The following is an 11485-nucleotide window of genomic DNA, read 5'->3' on the forward strand; positions in this document are numbered from 1 at the left end:
GCCTTATTCTTATATTTATTATTTGTGTGTGTGATGGCATGCTAGTCTTGGGACAGACGGCCCCAATCCTTTCCCTTCCCTTTATCCTACTCTGGTCTGCATCGCAGGGGCAGTCGATGCTGGCTGCCCATTGTCCAGCCTCCAATGATAGCATGGTTCACTAATAAACAGCACCTATGAGAGACTAAAAGGTGGATGGAGTGGAGAAACATGGTGCTTCTTTCATCTTTCGCTTCCTCAGATGTTACCTAGTTTGGTGTCAGTGCCTTGTCTGTGGCTATAGTTCCAGCTTTCTCTATGGCCCAAGTGCCTGGCTTTTATAACATGTCTTCCTCTCTTTGTCTTTTCAGCTTAGGGAAGTAGCAGCTTCCTCCTATCCTAGTTGGCCTGTCTGTATCTATTTGATTTCTCATCTTCCCCCTTACCTATGTAGCCAATTCTTGATATTAAATTTTCTCTGGTTTAAATACTTGCAGTGGTTTATATTTTCCTGTTCAGACCAAGATTGAGACAGATTGACAGATTATTATCAGTGGACAGTGTGATGTAATAGTATATAATTGATTCTATTTGTCTCTTGTATTTTTTTTAATTAATGAAGTTCATTTTTTTAGAGCAGTTTTAGGTTTAGAGAAAAATTGAGCAGCAAGTACAGAGAGTTTCCATATACCCCACTCCTCCACACACATATCGTTTCCTCTGCTATTAACCCTTTGCATTATTAACAGTAGTGTGGTACATTTGATACAATTGAAGAGACAATATTATACTTTTTATTATTATTATTATTAGAGACAGGGTCTTGCTCGGTCACTCAGGCTGGAGTGCAGTGGTGCCATCTCAGCTCACTACAGCCTTGACCTCCCCTGCTCAAGCGATCCTCCCACCTTAGCCCCACAAGTAGGTGGGACTACAGGAATGTGCCACCGTACCTGGCTAATTTTTGTAGAGATGGAGTTTTGCCGTGTTGCCCAGGCTGGTCTTGAACTTCTGAACTCAAGTGATTCACAAGCCTCGGCCTCCCATAGTATTGGGATAACAGGCGTGAGTCACCACACCCTACCTGATACATTATTATTAACTAAAATCCATGGTTTACATTAGGGTTTATTCTTTGTACTTTACATTCTCTGTGTTTTGATAAATGTATGATGAAGTGTACGTACCATTACAGTGTCATAGAACAGTTTCACAGCCCTAAAAATTCCCTGTCCTCCACCAATTCATCCCTCCCTCTTTCCTTCTGAACTCCTGTTCTGTCTCCATAGTTTTGCCTTTTTAGAAAGTCATATAGTTGGAATCATACAGTATGCATCATTTTCAAATTGGCATCTTTCACTTAGCAATATGCATTTAAGTTTCTTCCACATCTTTTTGTGGTTTGATGGCTCATTTATTTTTATTGCTGAATAATATTCCATCGTATGTCTGTATCACAGTTTGTTTATCCATTTACCTTGTGAAGGACATTCTTCATTACTTCCAAGTTTTGGCAATTATGAATAAAGCTGCTATAAACATTTATGTGCAGGCTTTTTTGTGGACATAAGTTTTGGCTCATTTGGGTAAATACCAAGGAATGCATTTACTGGATCATATGCTAAGAGTATGTTTAGTTTAGTAAGAAACTGCCAAACTGTCTTCCGAAGTTGTTTTATCATTTTGCATTCTCACCAGCAATCAATGAGTGTTCCTGTTGCTCCACATTCTTGCCAGCATTTCTCGTCAGTGTATTTGGATTTTAGCCATTCTAGCACCATTTTTCCACTACTGATGATAACCCAACCTTTTCCTTTTCTGGTGGTGAAAAGATTAGATCAGTGGCTCCATCATGACTATTTGTAAGTATGTTTTATTAATCATTACTATTTCTTAGGTCCTTGTCTGTTTTGAAAGAACCTGGTACCTGATTGCTTCTTTTGGTTCCCATTGCTCTTTGGAGTCATTGTTATTCTTTTATTTTGTTTTTTAATTGTAGTAAAACCAGGAATCAAGGATGCTGTGTGTGTGCTTTCATGCATGCTTGTGTATGCAATGCGCACCTAAGTGTGCATACATGAGGCAGGTGTAGAAAAATATTTCTTATATTTTCTACAAGTTGTTTTTTACTATGGTGGCTGATAACTCACAAAAGATGAAACGGAATTATGTTTTTCACTATTATTTTAGACAGTGTTTCAGGACTTAGCCTATTTTTGCAGTGTCTTTCGTGTCTACTCCCAATACTGCAACCTTAGCTCAAGCCTTGATCTCTCACTTGGTTCATTCCAATATCCTCCTGTCTGGTCCTCTTGCCTGCATGCTCTCATTCATTCACTGCATGAACAAAACATCACAATCTATTGTGTGTCAACATTGTGCTTAGAAGCAAGGATACACAGGCCAGTGAGGTACTGGTCTGCCATCAAGGAACTTACAGTCTAATAGAAGGAAGAATTAGGTAAATACATGATTACAACAGAGTTTGGTAGGTTAAGCAAGAAAGATATCACACAACAAACCATCTACTTATTTGTGTATACCCCCATGTAATTGGTTTTGGATGGGAGACTGCTTACTATACCAATAATTCCCACAAGCAATGGTGAGGACCTTAACTAATTCATAGGCAAAGATTTTAAAATCACTTGGTAGACTAAGCTTCGTAAAGCACAGTGCAGATCATGGCTGTTAAAATCCTTCAGTGGGTTTGCATTTACCATTAAACTACAGCCAAATGCCTTAGCTTGAAAATTAAGGTCATTCATGTCTTGACCTTTACCTCCCCCTCCAGCCTTGTCTTATTGTACTCCTGCAAATATTTTGTACATCCTTGTTAGACCAGAATATTCACTGTTCCCCCACGCAGGCTTCATGTCCCTTCTCTGCTCATGCTACTCTGACTATAAAATTTTCTCCTGCTGTCAAAAATCTTACCCATCTTTCCAGTTCAAATAGCAGTATATCTGTTATTGAGATATTGAGAGATCTCTGGATACATACAATCTCCTGCTTGCTTCAGCCCTGCTAGCCATATACTTCTCCTTTTATGTTTTACCAGAAGTTGATTATTTGCATAATGCACATACTTGGATAGTCTTCTTTAATAGAAGTTTCTTGAAAATTTTTCCTTAGGGCTGTGGACATAACATGACATATTTATTCAGTGAGTGAAAGGATGAGTTCTCCCTCTCTGTGAATGCCAGCTAGGTCTTAAGATTTGTAGTTGAGAAGATATAGTTCCCAGGGAAGCATAAATCTCACTGTCCTTCCAACCAAAAGACCCAGATTTAACTACGGAATAATAAAAAAACTCTCTGTTGTACAAAAAGGATCAAGTCACTGTTTCGAATATTGCTTGTTCTTCCCACAGGTTTCCATTAAGGTTGTATATTACACTCTATAAATATCCTGACCTACAATTGAGTGATAGTTGTTTTCCCCCTGTTAGGGTTCTATCCTGTGTCTAGAGATTCTTGGGATTATGAGGAGACAAGTCAGAAGTCTTCTTTTTTAAGGGGAAAGAAAAGAGGGCTCCCTCTCTGGGAGCTTCTGTGGGAAGGAAGCAGGGAAAATGTGGAGTCACCACTTGGAAATGGCAAAAACAGACACCCACCCACCATACCTGTGTGATCATACAACTGACAAAACTGTTCCTATGGTCTCCCCAAATCAACCTGGGATTGATACGGGGCTGTTATTCACCACTGTTTTTGTGCCTGGCAAAGTACTAGACACTTTTACACGTATTATTGCTTTGGAAAAAACAAGCTACCAAATTTGTCAGCAAGGAGATGGCTTGATTATAGTAGCTTTGGGGAGAGGTGGTTAATATATGGCTGAGTACACAGAAGGGACCCTGCAGTGAAGGCCGTGTTTGAGATAGTAGGTAACAGGGAGACCCAGAAGAGGGAAAGCAAACAAATAAAAGCAATGCTTTAGGAAAATATTCATGGCAGTGTTTCCTCCCATGCAGGGAAGTTGACAGGAGAGGCCAACCTTAGCAAAGAGGACCTGTACTTGGGATGAGCTCAAACATTCTTGGACCCCCCACCCCCAGCACGTTGCTCTCTGGAGCATATTATGGCTTTTGCTGTGTCTGGATTTTTGCATGCTTCACCTTTCCAGTTTGGAGCTCCAGTCAGCTCTGAAGATAGAGATGAAAGCATCAGAAACACAGGTGTGGCAGGTGACCCACGGGAGGCAATATGGTTAAGACAGGAGATGCAAGGATCGAGGACTAGAACTTGGGAAGAGTTGTAAAGAGACAAGAGAGATAGGAGTCAAAGAATCAAAGGGATTTGTGAAAAGTTTGAGAGAGAAACACTGAATCAGGCTACTGTAGTTGCAGCAAAATCAAGTGAGTTTTAAGAAGAATGCTCTTTGGAGTCAAAGGCAGTGGAGCCTGTTAAGAATCTAGGAAGCCTAAACTGCAGCCCTGGTTAAAATGGATTACCCTCTCATCTCTGCTCACGTTGTACAGCTACCACTTTTGGAAGGATCAAATATATAATTGGCACCATAACCTCCCTTACACATATTATCTATTTAAGTCATTACAGCAGGTTTATGAAACAGATATTGTCATCACCAGTTATTTATTTATTGCAGATGAGGAAGCTCTACTCAGTATAAATAACTTGCCCAAGTTTGCCTGGCTAGTAGAGCTGGGATTAAGTCTGAGTTTTTAGTGCTGGTATTATTTTATGCTACTTGATTGCGTGTATGTGTCTCCCCCACATCCCCTCCAAAAAAGCTGACCCTTTTTCTATGGTTTCTTTGGTCTTTATTACTTTGTGCATATAGTAGGTGTGTGATGCAGATAAACTGAAAGAGTGAAAGGAGAAGTGGAATGAAAAAAAGAGAACATCCAGCGGATGATAGAGAACTAATTGCTACCTTCTCAAGTCCAATTGCAAAAAAAGCTACCTCTAACCTAAGCTTGGTTTACTATTCCCTCTCTCCCAGGTGGTCTGTAGGCAGCTCCAGATCTCCATGTCTACTTATCTGACTGTTCTAAGAACTGTGCTGTAGCTACCCCATGACCATAATTATTAAGTGTAACATTCTAAATCTGTAGTAATTTTTGACTCACTGGCCCTTCCCATTTCCTGAACGTGCTAGCTGTGTAACAAAACTTCTATTTGCACAGTTTTCTATAGTTTTCCAAATGCACTGTGGGTTGATTTTGGTAAAAAGAACACTGAAGGAGTGTTGAGTGAAATGGGAGTATTTTGCTCACTCTAAATATAATATTTGATTTATCCCTCCCTGTCATCTGAAAAAGAGACTACCTACAGACTAAAAATACAGTAGAAAATAACTGCAGATCCTCAGATAAATATAATATGCAAAATGACTGAATAGTCAACTTTGTTTACAGACACTCCTGTGCACATCAGACAGATTTTCTCCTAGGTGAGTGAATGTTCAGGGACATGTGAAATACGGGTGGTGGATAGCATTGTATTAAAATAAAAAGGACCACATACAATAAAAGTTTAGAGTTTGAATGAGCCACAAGGATCACTGTATTCACATTGCCTCTCACAGATGAGGAAATGAAGATTAGCTAACTGGCCTTAAAGTCACAAAACTAAGAAGGAAGGGAGTCCATCTAGGCTCTTTCCATCCTATTCTCTGGTTACTGCAGCAAACTGCCACCCAAAACCTTTGCAATCCTCCCCCTCTAACTCTCCTGAAACCAAATACTGAGCTTTTCAAATGTTTCTAATCGTGGGTCTAGGAAATTTATTTTGAGATATTCATGCCAGTATCCATTTCTTGAGGCATATATAATAGAATAACTGGAAGGATAAAGAAAATGATTTCGGAGCTGAGTTGATTCATGGACTGAAGACATGTCTTGAGTGTGCCAGGCACCGTGCTGCGTGGGCAAGACCTAGGGGCTACCATGATGAGCCAGATATGGGCCCGGAACTTTAGGGCTTTAAGAATAGTGAAACTGGCTTCTTGTTCTGCCACTCAAGAACTAGACCTTGGGTTAGTTACCTAACTATTTTAGAGCCTCAATTTCTCCATCTATAATATGGGGATAATAATAACTCACAGAATTATTGCAAAAAGGTATACACAAAAATCCTAGTACACAGGAGCTCAGTGTATGGTAGCTGGTATTAGTCACTTCATTTTATAGGCTAGGAAAATGTGAAACTGGGATCCAGAACAGCCAAGCCATGTGCTGAGGTCCACTCAGGGGTCGGCAATGTGACTTGCCTACTGGTCCTTATTTAGCTGGCTGCGACTCTCTTCCCATGCTCAAGGATGTACCCTTCACTTAAATTTTGTTGAATAATGTCTTGTGTAGTAGCTGCTGTTTGTATTAATTTTTACATTGCAGTCTCTTGGAATGTGGAAGCAGATGAGTGAATGATCTAGCAGGTGTCAAGGGGAAAAAACCCCTGGAATTCTCAAATTGAATTCTTCATCTCTTACAATTGAAGGAACTTCAGAGGCCATTTAATGTATCCTCCACATTTGGTTATAAAAATAAAGTCTTTGCACTGGCTTTCCTAAAAGCTATCTGTTAATTTTAAAGGATGCTTATTATCATGGAATCATTTTATTAAAGCACACTCATGGTTATAGAGCTTGCCATTTTATAAGTTATACATTTTAGAAACTATTCAATACTGGGTCCCTTTCGGACTGGCATGGTGGGTTTACTATTGTGCAAAGGAAAGGAAGGTGAAGAGGCAAATTGGTGCCCATTCAGTATATTCACATTATTTCAGAGAGATTTAAATTTAAGGGCAAATGAAATTTTAATAAGTACTCATATTTTTTGTTATCTATACAAAGCTTCATTTTAAGAAAAAAATAAAGTCTGTTACCTCTTTCAGGGCAGAGTTTTAGTGTGCTCGCTCTGGACCAAGGCTAGGAAGAGTTTTCCTCTTCATTGAAGTTCCACCTCTTGTCTGTTTTTTCATCCTCATTAGCCATATTTTCCCTGGGGTTTCTCCTCCCTCAGGATCACTGGGGAGATTGTGGCAAATGTAGAGCCCTAGGCTCATCCAGATCAACTGAATCTGATCTTCTGGGGCTAGGGTGGGGTGGTTTTGGGAGAATCCACAATTTAAACAAGTTCTCCAGGTGACTTTTCCCTATAATAAAGTTTGGGAACAACTACAGGTGTGTCTGTTTATTGTCTCCCTCTGGTCTTTGCTTTAAACCAGCAGTTCTCAAAGCTGGTTGCATGTACAAACCACCTGGGGAGGCTTGAAAAAATACTGATGCCTAGTGATCCTGAAACAATTGGTCTGGGATGGAGCACAGCCATCAGCATTTCCTCTAAGTGATTTTCATTTGAAGCCAGAGTTGAAGACCAAGACAATCCTTCAAGGATCCCTGCCTGATGTTCTCAATGCATCCTCCCTCTGTCCCTGTATTCTGCCCCTGTTCTATCACTTTCTAATTTGCTACTTCCTTTACTTGCATTGTACATCTTTAATTCCTGACAGATGGGATTCATAGACCATTTGGCATATTAAAAGGGATAGTGTAAAGCACAAAAACAGGAAGTAAGTCAGAATTTAACGTCCGTATTCCTTGCTTGTAACATCCAGGAAGGTGTGTTCTAGTCACCATCCTATAATTCAAATGATGCCCTTTGCACCTGGCTCTGTGATTCTGATCATAGAAGTGACACACCTTAAAGATAAAACAAGAGAAAATGAGTGATCCTATTGCTGCTGATGTTTCAGTTTACTATTATAACATTGGAAAGGGTCCTGGGACACATATTACCATACCATTTCTTATATCTCTTGTTACTTTGGGGGATTCAGGTTGAAGATTGGAGTTGACCCATTTCCTTCATTTTGTGACAAGTGGAGACTTTTCTCCTCTTTTGGATTTTAGTGATTGTTGTTTCATTCATTATCTTCACTTAATAAATAATTATTGGGCACTTCTGCAAGGAAAATGCATGACCACATGCAACAATATGAATGAATCTTGCTGACCTAATGTTGAACAAAATAATTCAGACACAAAAGCAAATGTACTATATGATTTTTGTAAAGTAAAAGGAAATACAATTAATGTATGCTGTTATAAATCAGGATTGTGATTATCCATGGTGGTGTATTGCCTGGAAGGGACACATGAGGGGATTTCTGGGGTATAAGCAATGTTCTGTTTCCTAATATGGGTCCTAGATACAGAGTGTATTCAATTTGTAAGAATGGATTGACTTATTTTCTTATGATTTGGGCATGTTTTGTAGCTATTCTATATTCCAATACAAGTTTAAAAACTAAATAAAGAGAAATATTTACTGGGCACTGCAAGCCACTGGGGATTCAGTGGTACATGAGTCAGACACATACCCTCCCTTTATAATATATACAGTCAGTTTGGGAATACAGGCAAGTTAGAGCAAATACAGTATTACAAGGGTTTCTGGAGAAAATGACAGCTAAGATGAGCTTTGATGTGTGAATAGGAATTGACTAGTATAAGGGCTGGGGAAAGGAAGGGTGTTAGTGGCAGCAGCAACAGCATGGACATAGTTCTGAAGGATGAAAGGGCAGGTGGAACAGACAAACTGTGGTGTGACTGGGACATAGTGAGTAAGGGAGCAAGGGATGGAAGAGGAAAACAGATAGATAAACTAGGGCTCCTTTATAAGCCATTTCACAAAGTGGGCATTATGCTGAGGTCAAACTTTCATTGAGGGAGACATAGAAAAGTAAGTACAGTCTTTATCTGATGTCGCTTTAGAAGAATTACTGTCACAACAGACTACAAAGTAGATTGGAGAGGGCGAGTCTGAAGGCTGGGATGCCTGTAATCCAGGCAAGAGATCATGGGTCTCTAGCGATGACGATGGCAGTGGGGTGGGGAGAAGTATTGGGAGACATTTAGAGAGTAGACTTGCCAGGAGTTGGTGCTAGATTAGAAGTGAGAGAGAAGGAGAGGTCGAAGTTGAGCAGCTAGACAGATTGTGAACTCTGGCAGGAAGTTGATGAGTTCGGTTCCGGACACAGAGAGAATGAGACTGTCCCAACTCCAGCTGAGAACTCGTCTTACAAAGGTGAGTTTTCCTGCTCTGCCTCCAATCTTTCCTAGGAGCAAGAGCTATTTCAAAACAACCACATTAATGGTTAAATGAAAAGGTGCTGCTTGGTTCATTCATTGGGCAACACAAGACGAGTCTCTTAACCACTAGGTTTCTCAGCTTCTTTCCCTGTAAGATGGTGGCAAGCAGCATGCCCCACCTATCCACTGGGAAGTGAGATGACAAAATGGAATTCCAATTCTAATCATGTTACCTAAATGCAAGAAGTTGTTATACTTGTTATTATTGCATCACACTTAGTCTTGGAGAACATTTCCCAGTGTTTTCTTTTAAAACTGATGTTAGATAATGTAAAATGTCTACATCCTCTCTAACTTCATGTTGATATGAAAAGCATTTCTGATATTGGTGGAAAAAGGGGTGGAGTCAGCCCCTCCTTTATTTTTACCTTTGAATTGGGATCTTTCTGTTCCCATCTCTGTCATTTTGTCATTTTGGGTCATCGTGTGTTTCCAACAAGTTGCTCTTGAAGTTTATGTTCTTCCTGAAGCTGCATGAGGATGCTTTAGTTCTATAACTGATACCACCATCCCACAGGTGCGTATGTAGCCCTGTTCTGCAACCAGGAAATCACTTGGGAACCTCGGCCCCTAACTAAAGTCCAAATGACTACAACATGTCCCTTTCCTTCTCTCTGATTCCAATTTTTTTTTTTTTTTTTTTTTTTTTTTTTTTTTTTTTTTTGAGATGCAGTCTCACTCTGTCGCCCAGGCTGGAGTGCAGTGGCACAGTCTCGGCTCACTGCCACCTCCGCCTCCTGGATTCATGCCATTCTCCTGCCTCAGCCTCCTGAGTAGCTGGAACTACAAGCGCCCACCACCACACCCAGCTAATTTTTTGTATTTTTAGTAGAGACGGGGTTTCACCGTGTTAGCCAAGATGGTCTCGATCTCCTGACCTCATGATCCACCAGCCTCAGCCTCCTAAAGTGCTGGGATTACAGGCGTGAGCCACTGCACCTGGCCCCCAAATTTTCTTAGTTGTATGTCTAAGGAAATGAATGAAAATCTTTCTTTTATCATGTGTGCTTTAAAGTTTTTCCAGCATGAAAGGTCAAGTTTAATTATGATTTCTTCACAATTTACGCTAGAAATCACAAAGTGTAAGATTACTTATATGGTTGCCTAAAGTTTCTAAGTTATGTTCACTGTGTGATTTTGAGGTGGTCTGACTTAACCATATATCCTCCTGAAGTTCTGAAATGATTTTGTAATCATCATATATCATTATGAAGGTTTATTATTTTTAATATTAGGCAAAATATAAATAACACTTTCATGGAAATATTAGATGCTAGGATCAATTTATATAGTTCTGTTCCAGATACAATAAATAACCTGGTGGTTGTTGAATATGTAATATTACATGGTGTTAGAAAAGAATCAATCTGACTAGATAATTTATTACATATTTAATTTACTTTCAGCATGTCTGTGTATCCTACTGCCTTTCTGAGTATTGAAGTTGTGCAATGATCTTTATGCTTAGAGATTCCAGATATATTTCTGGTCATTTTCTTTCTTATATCTGTTCGACAGTTCATTAATTCTTTTTTTAACCTGTGCCCAAACCATTCTTTAATTTGTCCACTAAGATTTTTTATTTTACTGATTATAGTTTTTATTTCTAGTATTTCTGTTTAGTTGCTTTTTAAAATCTGCTTGTCTTATTTTTGCTTTACAAATTATATAATTTCATTGATTTAACTCAGCATTGAAAACACTCATAGGTTAATTTTTCCTGTAACTCTTAGGTTGTGAATTATGCTGTTTGCTGTATCAGCTGATTCATTTCTGTGCTGGTTTGTTTTCTTCTGCTGTAATGTCTGACTGTGACCTTACCTATTGTGAAAACTACCACATGCTTTGGCTAAGGGCCGCAACATTCAGGGGGACCCAGTTTCCCCAAGACAGACCTTGTCTTGTACCTTCCTATTTTCGGACCTGCCTTCCTCTCTACTTCCAGAAGTGCCTGGTGCTACTGATTTCTGAAACACTATCCCATGAAACTATACTCTTCTATTTTCATTTCGTCCATATAGTTGTGGATAAGAAACAGCCATATTTGAAAGCTTAAATTAAGAATATTTTAAAACATGAATGTAAAGGACTTTAACTATGACCAAGGGGTGATGGCTTTACTGTTCATACATTAATTAAGCACACATGTATGATCATATAATGGCCATTGGAGACACAAAGCTGAGCAGAGTTTATCTCATTGAGGAGATTGACAAAGGAACAGTTCTTTCACAATCTGATAAACATTATTGCAGAACAAAGTGTTCTGGGAGAACAGGAGATAATAATTATAGCAGCAGTTTATGAATATTTATTTTGTGCCAGGCACTGTGCTAAAGATCAAATTTTAATGAGAGCTCTGAGAGTCAGCTAACAGTGAAAG

The sequence above is a fragment of the Pan troglodytes genome, chromosome 3 (assembly GCF_028858775.2).
Source record: "Pan troglodytes isolate AG18354 chromosome 3, NHGRI_mPanTro3-v2.0_pri, whole genome shotgun sequence".
Classification (NCBI taxonomy): domain Eukaryota; kingdom Metazoa; phylum Chordata; class Mammalia; order Primates; family Hominidae; genus Pan; species Pan troglodytes.